The 14,204-nt window shown below is 42.0% G+C and overlaps 1 protein-coding gene across 21 annotated transcripts in view; it reads left to right on the top strand.

The window, feature by feature from the left end:
• FARS2 (phenylalanyl-tRNA synthetase 2, mitochondrial) overlaps positions 1-14,204 on the top strand; it is a 621,462-nt gene that overhangs the window by 416,850 nt on the left and 190,408 nt on the right. The window lies entirely within an intron of this gene.

Below are 14,204 nucleotides of genomic sequence, written 5' to 3'. Positions count from 1 at the left end.
TGTTGGGATGAGCACTGAGTGTTATATGTAAGTGATGAATCAGTAAATTCTGCTCCTGAAACTGCTACACTGTATGTTAAGTAACTTGAATTTAAATAAATAAATTAGAAAATAATAAAGCATGGCATCTACTGTAGAAGAGTCACATGGTGAAATGACCAGAACTAAAAGGTAAAATACCAACATGTGCTTTAACATCCACAGAATAATCAATGAGTGGTACCACCACACCTCCAGTTTCTAGATTCTCCCCCATTTTGCAACCCCTGCCATTAGCTTGTAACCTTAGGATTAACAGCAGGAAATCTGGGGCCAGACTGCCTGGGTTCTAATGATAGCTCTGCACTCACTTGCTGTTATTTTAATCTACCTCAGTTTCCTGATCTGTAAAATGGGGGTAATAATAATTCCAACTACATCCGGAGCGTTGTGAGAAATGAATGAATCAATGCATGTAAAGTGCCAGGCACGCTGCCTCCTGGTCTCAGTGACAACTGTTTCTCACTGAAAACAATTACTGTATACCATTGTTTGGTTTATAAGTAGTCTGAGGGACATGGGATAATTTCAGAGAAATTCTCTTTGAAAATCTCATGTATGCCGAACCAGGGTGGATTCATTAAATTAAATGCCAAACCTGACATTTCTTAGCACCCAGCCAGCCTCTTTTGCCAACTCACTAAGTGTGTGTGCCTCATTCAGACTTCAGAAAAGGGACCGGCTTCCTGAGTGGCGCCCCCAGTCCCTGCTGTCTTTTGCTGGCAAGAATACGAGACATCCCCAAATCTCCGGGCCGTCTGTACCCCAGCCTAAGTTTCTAGTCCAATGTCCCATCCAGCTATCCTGGGCCTGTCCTTCTCCCTGCCTGGGTGCTACATGACAGGGCTCTGTGTGCCTGCAGTGGGAGCCATTGCTTGCCTCCCTCTCCCTGTGCCTGGGGACCCACTCACACTAAGTTGGAGGGGGGGGAGAGAGGGAAGAAACAAGGGTTTTTTGGAACCACGATCTCTGGTGAATGTCCTTCCTCGGATCCTATATAATGAGCTCCGGAACTCCTTTGCTTCCTTTGTGATTTCTTTTGTCATCTTTGCCTTCTCCTTCTTTTCTTTTTTTTTTTTTTTTTAACTGTTTGTCTGCCTTTACCCTTCAAAGAATTCAAATCCTAAAACTAGTTGTTTTTTTTTAAACCAACTCTCTTTATTTCAGGAATATCATTCGAGTCCACTAGCCTTCTTTATTTTCTTTATAGCTTTTTTTAATGCTGTAAAAATATTATTAATATGTTTAATGTCTGCCAACAAAAACAGCCCCCCCCCCCCCCGTAGGGACAAGAATCTTTTCTGTATTGCTTATGCTATATCCTCAGGTTCCAGACAATCCCTGGCACTTAATAGGTGCTCAGTTAGTTATTGAGTGCATTAATGTTACATAAAACAACATGGTCATCTATGTGTATATTGTCTGTGGGCTAATAGCCAAGGATTGGACTTAGGAGCTCCTCATTACTGTTTTGACACTCTTATTACAAAATGTCTTAAAAAATCACTGAAGCACACCATGCCCCAGTTTGTCAGAGGGTTAATTTCTATAATTACAGTGGTCGGTAAATCTTCCTTAATGAGTCTTGTAGAATTATGGCTGATGTGAAAAGGTATATAGTTAGCATGTGTTTGTGCTGCGCATATATCTCTCATCCATGCTGTATGTATATTTTAAGGAACATTTCTTTGATGATGCGTTTTTTTCTATTTATGTCTTCACCATAAAAATATAAATAGATCGTTTATCTCCGGTATCCTTCACGTAGCTTGCATCATTTCACTTTTTTAAACTTTTACATAACCGAAGTTCTATCCCCAGAATACATTGTTTGGAAGATCTGAGTGGCTGGGAGCAACCCTGGAGACACTGGGGCCAGCTTCTAGTGACCCCCAAGGCTTATTGCAGGGCCAGGAGCTGTGGGCACTGGCTGCTGGGTAATCCCGTTCCCAGTGACATCATGCGGGACACCTGCTGTGTTCGCCCTGCCTGGCACCAGACCACAAGCCATTTAAAGGTAGAGCTGATTTTTGTTCATTTTTGTATCCTCCACAAAGTATAATCCAACTCTTTGAACATAGTAGATATTTTAGTCTCCAGTGAATTTGTAACATAAACATTTTGTCTTTTCAATTGAGATGTAACTGACATGTAACATTATGTCAGTTTCAAGGGTACAACATAATGATTTGACATTTGTATATGTTGTGAAATGATCACCACAATTAAGTCGAGCTAGCATTTGTCAGTATACAGTTACAAAGTTTTTTTGTGTGTATATACATAAATATTTCTTTTTTTACATTTGTTTGTTTATTTATTTTGAGAGAGAGAGAGAGAGACAGAGAGACAGAGAGCAAGCTAGGGAGGGGCAGAGAAAGAGAGTGAGAAATACTCAGCACGCTCTACACTGTCAGTGCAGAGCCTGACATGGGGCTTTAACCCACAAACTGGGAGGTCATGTGAATCATGACCTGAGCCAAAACCAGGCTCATGATCATTTGGATCATGACCTGAGCCAAAACCAGGATTTGGACGCTTAACCAACTGAGCCACCCACATGCCCCTGCATAAACATTTCTTGAATGTGGTGATAACAAGAAAAATAAAATATCACTTAGAATTTATTTACCATGGACCACTAGATATTATGCTTAATATACAGTATCTCACTTAAACTGATTGCAGCTCGATGAAGTGAATGCTATGACCCTTGTCATTTTATAGCAGAGAAGATCAAGGCTTAGAGAACTTATGTAGCTTTCTCATAGTCCACATGAGCAGTACGTGACAAAGCTGGGATCCGAACCCAAGCCTGTGTGATTCTAGAGCTGTACTCGGATACTCTAGCTGTGCAGAAAAGACTAATGCTGATGGGGACCCACAGGACAAGTTTGTCATATGGAGTCCAGGGTTCATCATGAGGAGATAACCATGACCATTGATGAGTGAGACCTAGAAGTACCCCTCTCTTTGACTTTTTGATAGAAAGACCTCAGACATTTTCTGAGAAGGCTTTGTTTTGTTTTGTTTTGTTTTGTTTTTTAATTTCCTGGGAGTCTTTTGATCACTGAAAAAGGTAACAGTTGGCATTCACAATACTGGGCAAGGACCTTTCTGTTGGAGGCATTCCCTTCCCTTCTAGAAACCCTTTCAAACTGAGGTCAGAGGGCTAAGCCAGGGCTTTGGGTAGAATTCATGGAGCAAAAGTGTAACATTTGCAACAAGGTGTGGAATGGTGCCTTCTGGCGACATTACGCTGAGAGACATCACCTGAATCTTCAAGGTCTAATGGTATTTATCTTGGTACTGATTTTAAAGTGGAACACACTCTAGTAGGTGACTCCTGTTGGAAGAGGAGTGTGCTCTCGTGGAAGGAGTGAGCTTTTAGGATCAGGCAGACCTGAGTTCAGGTTCTGATTTCATTTCTTACTGATTTTTATGAGCTTCGACAAATTACACACCTTCTCCTGGTACCTCCAAGTGCCTTACCTAAGAAGTGTGGTTAACAGACTTCTGAATAAAGATGGCAGATTGAACACAAGCATTAACCTCAGTTACCTCTCAAGATACCATTACTGTAACAGTAAAGTTTTGCTTATTTATTGTGGCATAAATTAATTAAAGATTAAGTGAATAGGAGACATCAGCTACATAATTTTGGAAGCTGAGAAGCAGTTGGAGAAGTGGTAGCTATTTAAGTAGACCCTGAAAGCTGAAATCCAAGTTAGCAGTGGGGAAATCCAAGAAGCAACCCAACCTAAACTCCAGTATTCATTAGTAGTACTGGTCCCTCTGGACTGAGGGGTCAGGGGTGGGCGGTAAAGACAGGGCTAAAACAGGAAGCAGAACTCCAGATTTTCTCCCCAGTTCTGTGTAATATGTACTGCTACAACCCAGTAACTGACAAGCTTTTATCTTGATAAAAGGCTAAAGATTTATCTCTGGAGAGGGTAAAGCAGAGGATCTCTGGTTTGGTGGATGAAGTAAAAGTGTACTAGCTGGATACTGAGACCTCCAACTTGTTCACCCACTCGTCTCCCTGAATCTTAGCCACTTGTGTTACCATCCCCACCCTTACCCCACTAGGGGATTGGAATGGCCATTCTGGGAATCTTACCAGCCTGTGAGAAAAGAGCCTAATATACTGACAGGGGTTCTCCAAGAAACAGAGCATACAAATTATTCTTCAGTGAAGTCCCTCTCCTGATACCTCAGTTACCTAAGAAGTACGGTTAATAGGCTTCTGATTAAAGATGGCGGATTGAAACAAGCATTAACTTCAGTTACCTGTCAAGATGCTATTACACTAACAGTACAGTTTTACAGTGACAGTAAAGCCCTAGTCTTGCACGAGACACATGCAAAAACACACAGGGCTCCCAGCAGCTCACCCTGAAATATGAACACATATCCAAGAAGTACCAGGCATTTGCAAAGTAGGACCAAAGCAAAAATTAAAACAAGTGCAGCTTGAAGGATCCTTAGACTGTGGAGGAAGAAGAGAACGTTAAAAAAAAGAACTTGTTTTTAACATCCTCAGAGAAGTAAAAGATGCTAATGATTTTGGACAAACAACAAAGACTTGTTTAAAAGTGGAATATTCACAGAACAAAAGGAGCTCTTAAACATTAGAAAATTGATAGCAGAAATACAGAAGTCAGTAGGAGAGTTGAAAACTGAAGTTGAGTTCCCCTAAAGAGAGAAAGAAAATTTTAGAGGAAACATAAGAAAACGTGCATTTCCACATTGAAAGGACAGACTAAGTACCCGGGTCAATGAACAAAATGGGAGTCACATCAAGACTCTCAGGGCCTGACAGAGTGATGGAGACAAAAGAGAAGATGCTCAAACCTGAGAGAGAGACAGAATATGAATCAGGAGTTAGAATGACATCATATGTCTTGGCAGTAGCTCTAGAAACCAGACGAACAATGCCTTCAAAAGCTTAACAAAAATAATTTTCAACCCAGCATCTGATGCTTGGCCATACCATCCATCAAACCTCAAGGTAGAAGGGTACTTTCAGACTACCAGAGGACGTTCCACCAAAGTGAGAAGCCAAGACAAGACTCATGAGGAAGAAGACCCCACATCAGAGAAAGGCAAAGGGCATCCCCAGGATGCTGGAGAACGACCATCCCAAAGCCCTAGCTATGGTGCAGTCTTCCCGAGAGTGATCCATCCAATTGGAGCAGATCAGAAGGTGCCAGGGGAGGCTTTAGCAGGATATAATGATTGAATACTTAACAACAGCCATCATCACTTATACTTACTGCAAAGTCACTGTATATCGGATACAATTTAGTTGAATCTGAAGAGTAGCAGTTATTAGACAGATGATCATTATTATCTTCCTTGTACAAATGAGGCACTCAGTGCTTTAATAATTAGTCTAAAGTTACACAGCTAGTTAGTGGCAAAGTGAGATTTGAACCCAAGGCAGTACACACTCATAACCGCTGCACCATGCCTTCCACACCCTGCACAACAGGAGAAGAGCATGGAAATGCACACATTTGTAGAAACAACACAGATGAAAATCAACATGGTTACTAAAGCCAGGGAGAACAAAAAGTTGCACAGAAAAAGAAAAGTAATCATAGTCTCTGCATTCACTGAATGGTGAGCTAACTAAAGTCTCAACGTGCTTTTATTGGGATGACGGTGGGACATACGCACGTGCAGAATGGTGGTGTGGGAGGAATGGGGTGTGGAGGAGCTCAGTGCCTTTCTTCTGGTATGCAGAGCTAATATATAATGCTGAAAACGAAAAACAAACAAAACTCCAACAAGACATAGCAATAACAGTCTGTTATTTAAAGATCCAGAGAGAAATACCAAGCGCATCCCCTGGAAGAGGTGAACGCAGGTTGCCACTGGGAAGTTGACTATGGCAGGATTGGGCTGGGGGCTGCAGTCTTTGGGACTGCCATTAGAATGATTCGGCTCTCCAAATATGTGCAAATATAACTTTTCTAAAATTTAGTTTTCATTTTTATCAAGGAATAATTGGCAGGACTGTTCAAGAATAAATTTGTTTTATCTTCCTACAAAGCCGATAAATATTAATTGTCCTCCCTCTTTCTTTCAAAGCATCAATTTCCCATCACATGTAGAAATCAAAAGACTGGCATGTGTTTGTGCTGCCTGACCACTTTCCGTGGCGCAGCTACCCTTCGGCCCTTTCATTTTTCAGTCACTAATGTTCAGCGAAGAAGAGAAAAGTAGGGAATTCTATTGACAGAGTCTTTTGATCAGCGCTCGTTAGCATCTGCAACCCCTGTTGGGTACCTGGCTCCAGGCACAGCAAATGGTGAGACCTAAGGTGTAGCTAATGTGGTTAGAGAACCCTCCAGCTTTGATGGGAAGGGGCTTCAAAAGTATCTCACGGTGTTCTGAGGAACAAGCATCCAGTGCATTTCCTGACCGGTGGTAACAGACAAGCCTTCCCCCAGACGGCCCGTAAGGAAATGATAGCATCAGAGATCCCAAAGCTTTCTGTTTAGGTACCTCAAAGTAGGGCAAGGGGCCAGTATCTTGAAAGACAGAGTTTGGGGTTTGTGTGTGTGAGGGAGACAGAGACAAAAACGTATATATTTATAAAGCATGCCATATGCTATTTGTTCAATGCAATCTGCATTTTATTTTTATCTTCTCTTACTTCAAAGATAGGGAAAGCCTATTAGTAAATCTAGTCCTATGTATATGCATATATATCTATATTAATATCAAGGTTTTTGTATTGAGAAATTGACTTAAAAATGCTTATCACTTCTGGCAAAACCTCAGATATTGATAAATCTGGATCTTCTTATTGGAGAATCACTTCTTATTTTACATTAGTTCTTTCTTTTATATGGTAATTATGAGCTTGGGGAAAAAAAAGAGTATATTGATTTACTACAATCTACTGTGATCCAAGTGACCCTATCTCTCCAGGAAAAGTGAAGAAAAGATGCTGTACTGATTCACATCTCTTGGCATTTACTGGGCACCTACTTCATGGAAGGCATTGGACTGGCTGCAGCAGATACAATGATGGAAAAGCAGGCTCAAGCCTTAGCCGTTTTCAGTTTCTTTTGGAGAGGAAACTCGGAAGAACTTAGTGACAACAGCACAAGTCTGAGGAGAAGAACATATGAGAGCCCTCTTATGGGGGCTCAAAGGGGCACAGATCTCATTTCAGGGACCAGGAAGAGCTCCAGTGAGTTAAGTCTGAAGGATTCGCCATATTGTAATTCTAAAAAAACACATCCCAGCCTCTTTTCATTCATTCATTTGCTCATTCCACAAACGTGAGTGCCTGCCCTGTGTCAGGTGGCTCTCTGGGCATTGAGGATGTATCAGTGAACAAAACAAAGCCCCCTTCATTGAGCACATAGCCCAGCTGGAACGCCTTCCATCACAGCAGCTACTTGGGCAAAAATTTGCAAAGGATAGCTTGCATCTCCTCTGCTCTGACTCAAACTTGTGTTCGGTGACCATTCAGAAGTTTTCTGTTACATGTGACATTAGCCTTCAGCAGGGCTGGGCAGTTCTTGGTGGTCTCAGGTGTGCCTGACCTGGGTGCCGTATGTAAGTACAGTGTCAATGGTGCCCTAGGCTCTTTGGTAGCATCGATGACATCACTAACAGAATGAGCGATGCCCATCGATGGCCCTTTGGCCATGGAATCAGAGTCCATTTAGGGTCCTCAGGCTTTCTGGGAGAGGCAGGAGCAGGCTCACTGAAAAAACAGAGCTGCCCCAGCCCAGCTGGGACACGGGAGGGGAAGGATCTCTGATGGGTCATCGCAACCTTTCCTGAACCTCTGCCACGTCCAAGTGTTTCCTCTTGGTAGATCATAGGTTAGCCAGCCCTTTCTCAATCCTTCTCTGCAGTGTTAGCTGATAATTTCAGGAAGATTAAATCAGAATTTTAAAATGTTTTCCTGGAGTTGCTATTTAAAATATTTATCCTTCAAAGAAAGATGTTGTCAGACCGATACATCTTTGTGAATAATGGCTTGGACTGCATTAGTTGCCCCTGGGGTTGGGATAGTGCCTTTCCCCTTAGGAGTAACTGAAGGTTTGATGAGGAAAATCATAAGACCAAAAGTCTTTTAAGACCTAAAGATCTGAAGCTCCTGAGGGTGGAACCCAGCTATTATAAAGATTGTGGAGAACAGATTTATATGTTCCCTACACTACTCAGTATGTTGGAAGCCTCCTTCTCCACGGTGCTTGAGTGCAGGCAGTGGGTCTACTTAGGCACCTGTCCTTCAAATTCCATGCTTTTCTCTCACTATGTCTTTCTAGCCAAATTTTTCTTCCTTAAGCCTAGTAAAGTTTGAGTTTCTGCTGTGTGATCTGAGAAAGCCCTGTTTCCTTACCGTTTCCGTAATATTCCTTTCAAATGATTCTTCTCATTTATTTTTGTGCCCAGAATCCCTCCTTTCACTCTGTAGTAGCTGTATTACTTTCTTATTACTGCACTAACCAATTACCACAAACTCAGTGGCTTAAGACAATACAGATTTATTACTACCTTACAGCTATGCAGGTCAAGCAAGGTCTGAAATCAGAACTGGGCTGAAGTCAAGGCATCGCCAGGGGCTATTTCCTTCTGCTGGAGGCTCTAATATAGAAAAGTCCCCTACCTTTCCTGGCTTTTAAAGGTAGCCTGCTTTCCTTGGTCTGTGGCCCCTTCCTCACATAACCCTGACTTCTGCCTCTTGCATCTCATCTCCTCAAACTCTGACCCTCCTCCCTCCCTCCGTTAGGATTCTTGTGATCACCTTGAGCCCACCCAAATAATTGACATCCCCCATCTCACAATCCTTAACTGAATCCCAATTGCAAAGTCCCCTCTCCCACGTTCTAGGGATGAGGATGCAGACATCTGTGGGGGACCATTCTTTTGCCCATCATTGAATAGGAGGAGATAAGCTGAGTGAATGAGATGCTTGAGCAGTCTCCTCTGTCATTCTAATCCTTGCCCACCTGCCAGAGCAGTGAGTGACACTTTGAAACAAAGCCTAGGCCAATAGCATGTTAGTCCTTAAATTTGTTCTCTGGTACAGCCGTTTTCAGCATCCATGTGGTGTTTCCTAGTGAGAATGGAAAACCTATGAATGGTTACCCATATTCTGTGTATCTTGATCAACCAGCAAGTGTCACCTGACTGGCTTTGACAGATACTGTAATATTCTATCAATACACTACAGGCACCAAAATGTTACACATTTCACATCTTACTATGTAATACGTATAACATATAATGCATGCACATTATACATTGTGGGTATATGTATATTACATGCATTATATGTATAGGCGTGTATACATTTATTATGTATATAATAATGTAGAAAAATGTATAATAATACGTAAAAGCCTTGAAATTTCCTTTCAGCTTTTATCCCCTAGGCCTCTTTTTATGGGTGTATATTTCCCCCCATAAGAGAAAGTGCCCTTTATTATTGTTCAGCTACCAGCTCTGCCTCAGCTTAGAAGCCTGACTCCTATACCTTTTTAGGGAGAAGACTTTATCTAAATGGGGGCCTCAGAGCTTAAATCTTTCTGGCCAAGCTCAGATTCAGGATCACTTGGTGCAGTGAAGGCGTCTCTTCCACTTTGCTGCACTGATCAGATTGTCCAATCAAGCTTAGCAGAGGAAATGACATGGAACACCAGATGTGGGAAATCACTTAAATATGTGCCCTCCTGTCAGATCACTGAAGTCCGCTTAATTTGGGACACTCAGGTTTTTACCGTTAAGATGCGGGAAGGTGGCAACAGTAAAACTGGTTCTGGAGTCCTTTGCCCTTGTGCATGAGGTTCTGGCTTCAAAGGGGTTTTGGTTATTAGTGCTGCACTGGGATTTCTATGCATTTAGCTGCATGAAGCCTGAATTGCATTAATGGTTTTTAAAAGCAGAGAATAGGGGCGCCTGGGTGGTGCAGTCGGTTAAGCGTCCGACTTCAGCCAGGTCACGATCTCGCGGTCCGTGAGTTCGAGCCCCGCGTCAGGCTCTGGGCTGATGGCTCAGAGCCTGGAGCCTGTTTCCGATTCTGTGTCTCCCTCTCTCTCTGCCCCTCCCCCGTTCATGCTCTGTCTCTCTCTGTCCCAAAAATAAAAATAAACGTAGAAAAAAAAATTTTTTTTAAAAGCAGAGAATACGGAAAGGGAACACAGAGTCACTTTCAAAAATTGATGTTCAAAATTGTAACTCTGTTTTCACTAGAAGTTTACATTATATTATGGCCAGTAGTTTATAAAGGCCTGGTATCGCATTGTCGTTAAGAGTGTGGGCTTTGAGGCAGGCTGCTTACTTGGGTTCAAATACTGGCTTCACCACTTACTCACCATGTTGCCTTAGGCAAGTTATTTAACTTCTCTGTGCCTCAATGTCCACATCAGTGAGATGGGGAATTATAAGAAATAGTGCCTTCCTCAGAGTTGCTTTGAGGATTATATAAATGAGCATATAAAGGCACTGAGGACTGTCTGGCACAAAGTAAGTACTCAATAAACATTGGTGGTTACTACTAGGTTATTATGGTTATTACTCTGCAGAGTTTGGAAACAACACATTTTTGAAAGATTTTCATCCCCACTTGTTAAGACCAAGAAAAAACTGTAGATGCTTCAAGGAAGTGAATGTTGAGCTGTGCAGATGTATCCTTCTGGGGTCTCAGGCTGTTGTTTAACCACATTTAACTATAAGTAATTATCTACTTGTACACTTGCTTCCTTAAGAAATACACGTTGCACAGCACGTTACTGAGACCAAGAAAAAACACGTAGATGCTTCAAGGAAGTGAATGTTGAGCTATGCAGATGTATCCTTCTGGGGTCTGAGACTGTTGTTTAACCACATTTAACTATAAGTAATTATCTACTTGTACACTTGCTTCCTTGAGAAATCCATGTTGCACAGCACATTATTGTCGTAGCCATGGTGGCATTTACATTGTATAAACTGGAGGGAAGTTGCCAACAATTTTCCATTAATGAACTAATTTTTCCAGAAGGAGGTAGATACATTGTTAGCAAAATATATGACTGGCATGTTTGTCAGAAATCTTCAGGAAGATGAATTTTAGGAGAAACTAAGCATTTTCTCCTCCAAGGTAAAACCAAGTTATTAGATAATTTCAAATTCATGTCAAATTACTTAATCATCCTTTCCATAGATGCTGCTGGTAAAAGTAGTTTATATAAGCTCATATCATATTTCAGACTGGGTCATTTTTTTATTTGAATTACTGTCTTCCTGACCTACCAGGTTCCCTGGCACCGACGTTCACCCCTGTTTTATAATTGTTCCCCATAACATTTTGCAATATATTAAGAGACTTTTATGCAAATTGCCAATATTATACTAGTTGCTCCTTTATCGTGATCCTTGTTAGCAATACCTGTTAGGATGAACATTATGGAAGATTTCTTAAAGTCCCATTTGACTTACTGTAATTAACACAATTACTTCCTCCTTGGCTGTCCCCAGCTTTTCTCTCCTTGTTCAGATGTTTAATTATATATTCATCAAATATTAGACCTGAGAGAAAGATCTTGGAGAGCATATTGTCCTACTGTGTCACTTTACCATCAGGATTCTTACCCAGAGAGACAAGACTTCTAGACAACACTATAACCTGCTAGTCAGTTCAAGAGCTACAACTAGATTTTGATTCATTTGGTAACTATATTAAAGGAATTGAGAAGAGAATCACATTTACCCCACACAAAGACAAAAAAAAAAAAAAAAAAAAAGCCTGCCATCTCTTAAGGAAGTCACAGTTTAAAGAGGTGACAATCAGGTGAATAGATAATTACAGAATTGTCTTCTGATTTCTAGCCCGTTGCTCATTCCCCTACACTAGAGTGCCCTGTATCAAGGTGATATAATTATTTGGTATATACCGTTTTAGTCCATCTACACAATGGTAAACTAGGCAACTTTGTTTTTTATGCCTACCTTTACATTTATCCAATTCCTTGTTTTTCTATCTGACCTTCATCAAAAAACACTCATGAGTGCCCAAGCTATGTCCGACACCAGTGTCGCTTCAATGCTACATAGAAGGGAAAGAAAATCACAGTCCTTGGCTTCAAGTAATTTATAGTCCAGTTGAAGGAGATAGGCATATAGAGAACATAGCACAAAGATGTGTTAAAAAGAACTGTAATATCAATGACAAGGTGCATTGAAGACGGTTTCAGTGTTGCTAAATCCTCCTAAGGCTTTCACAGATATTTCATGTGTTAGTTAATGGAATGAACTTTAAAATGTACCTTCTCAGGGGCATTTACATTTTAAAGGAGGTTGGAAATCTTGCTTGACTATCTTCCCTCCTCTCCCTCTTTCCCTTTCCTTTCTCTTTTTTTTTTTTTTTAAATTTTTTTTTCAACGTTTATTTATTTTTGGGACAGAGAGAGACAGAGCATGGACAGGGGAGGGGCAGAGAGAGAGAGGGAGACACAGAATCGGAAACAGGCTCCAGGCTCTGAGCCATCAGCCCAGAGCCCGACGCGGGGCTCGAACTCCCGGACCGCGAGATTGTGACCTGGCTGAAGTCGGACGCTTAACCGACTGCGCCACCCAGGCGCCCCAACGTTTATTTATTTTTGGGACAGAGAGAGACAGAGCATGAACGGGGGAGGGGCAGAGAGAGAGGGAGACACAGAATCGGAAACAGGCTCCAGGCTCCGAGCCATCAGCCCAGAGCCTGACGCGGGGCTCGAACTCACGGACTGTGAGATCGTGACCTGGCTGAAGTCGGACGCTTAACCGACTGCGCCACCCAGGCGCCCCTCCCTTTCCTTTCTCTTAAGGGAGGCATGGTAAACATGGCCAGAATGTGTCATTTCTGAAAGAGGCCTTGCTGGTAGACCTCACTCTCGCTCCAGACTGGAGCAGCCACCTTCCTTTACCCCACTCTACAAAGAGAAGCCATTTACCAATCCTGCACTCTCTCTATCACAGTCTGGTTACCACCTTCATTCATTAGTCCATTCATTCATTTGTTTGTTCAACTGAATGTCCGCTGTGTGTAGTTACAGTGGAAAGCAAAGACAGACACGGCTCTATTTGAAAAGAGCTTATAGTCTAGACTAGATGGAAAAACTAAATTTAATCAATATAAATGTGAAATGACAACTGGGTTAAGTTATTAATGTGGTGTTTTAAGAATAGCTGAACACTGGAATCAAGGTTGAGTGCAAGGTGGGAGAGAGATGAACATTCAAAGCTGAGGAAGCACAAGCAAGGATCTGGCAGGAAAAACTTGATGCATGGTGGACCCAGTAAGAAGGCCAATGTAGGTGAACAAAAGGGAGAATGTGGCGACCAGGCTGAAGAGGTGGGCAAGGCCTGACCATGCTGGGCCTTATAGGCTGGGTAAGGACATCTTATTTTATCAATAGCAATAGGAAGCCCCCAAAATGCTTAAGCAAAGCATGTTGCATGACTAGATTTGGTTTCCAAAAAGACGTATTTTGGCTGTTTTGTGGAGAATAGATTGGAAGGGGAAAGTGGGGCTACAGGGCCCAGAGATGGCTATTGCAATAGCTACACTGGAGATAATGGTAGCCAGGGCTGAGGTTATGGCCAAGGTGATGAGGCAAGTGAACAGATACTAACATTAATAAATACTGAAATTTCCAGAACTTGCTACTTATTTGACTATGAGGTGATGATGGATGACCCCAAGTGTCTGACTTGTGGAACTGGATGGACGGTGTTGCCATTTATTGATAAAAAGGACATAGGTAGTTGAGATTTAGGTTTGAACACATTGACCTTGAGGCTTACCTGAGATGCTGAGGTAAACATGTTGCACAGGCAATTCAAAATAGTCTGGGGCTTACGGGAGATACGGGGATTAGAATATACATTTGTGGGTAATCTTCATTTAGGATATATTTGAAACTGAGGGTATGGAGAAGATCAACTAGAAGAATGGAATGAGAACCAAGGGATTTGGGGTGAGTCTTCAGGAACTCGGGCATTTAGTGACCAGGGGAAGGATAATAAACCAGCATGGAATAGGCAGAGCTGGGCAAGTGAGAGAAAGCCAGGGTGTGGGAGTTAGAGAAGCCAAGGAATATGCATACTTGTCTTGCATACTTCAGTATGCATACTTCAAGACACTGACTGTAGCCAACATATCACACAGC

This window comes from Herpailurus yagouaroundi, unplaced genomic scaffold (assembly GCF_014898765.1).
Source record: "Herpailurus yagouaroundi ecotype Mexico unplaced genomic scaffold, PumYag 250, whole genome shotgun sequence".
Taxonomy (NCBI): Eukaryota; Metazoa; Chordata; class Mammalia; order Carnivora; family Felidae; genus Herpailurus; species Herpailurus yagouaroundi.
The sequence above is the reverse complement of the archived record's forward strand: the minus strand, read 5'-3'. Positions and strand labels throughout refer to the sequence as shown.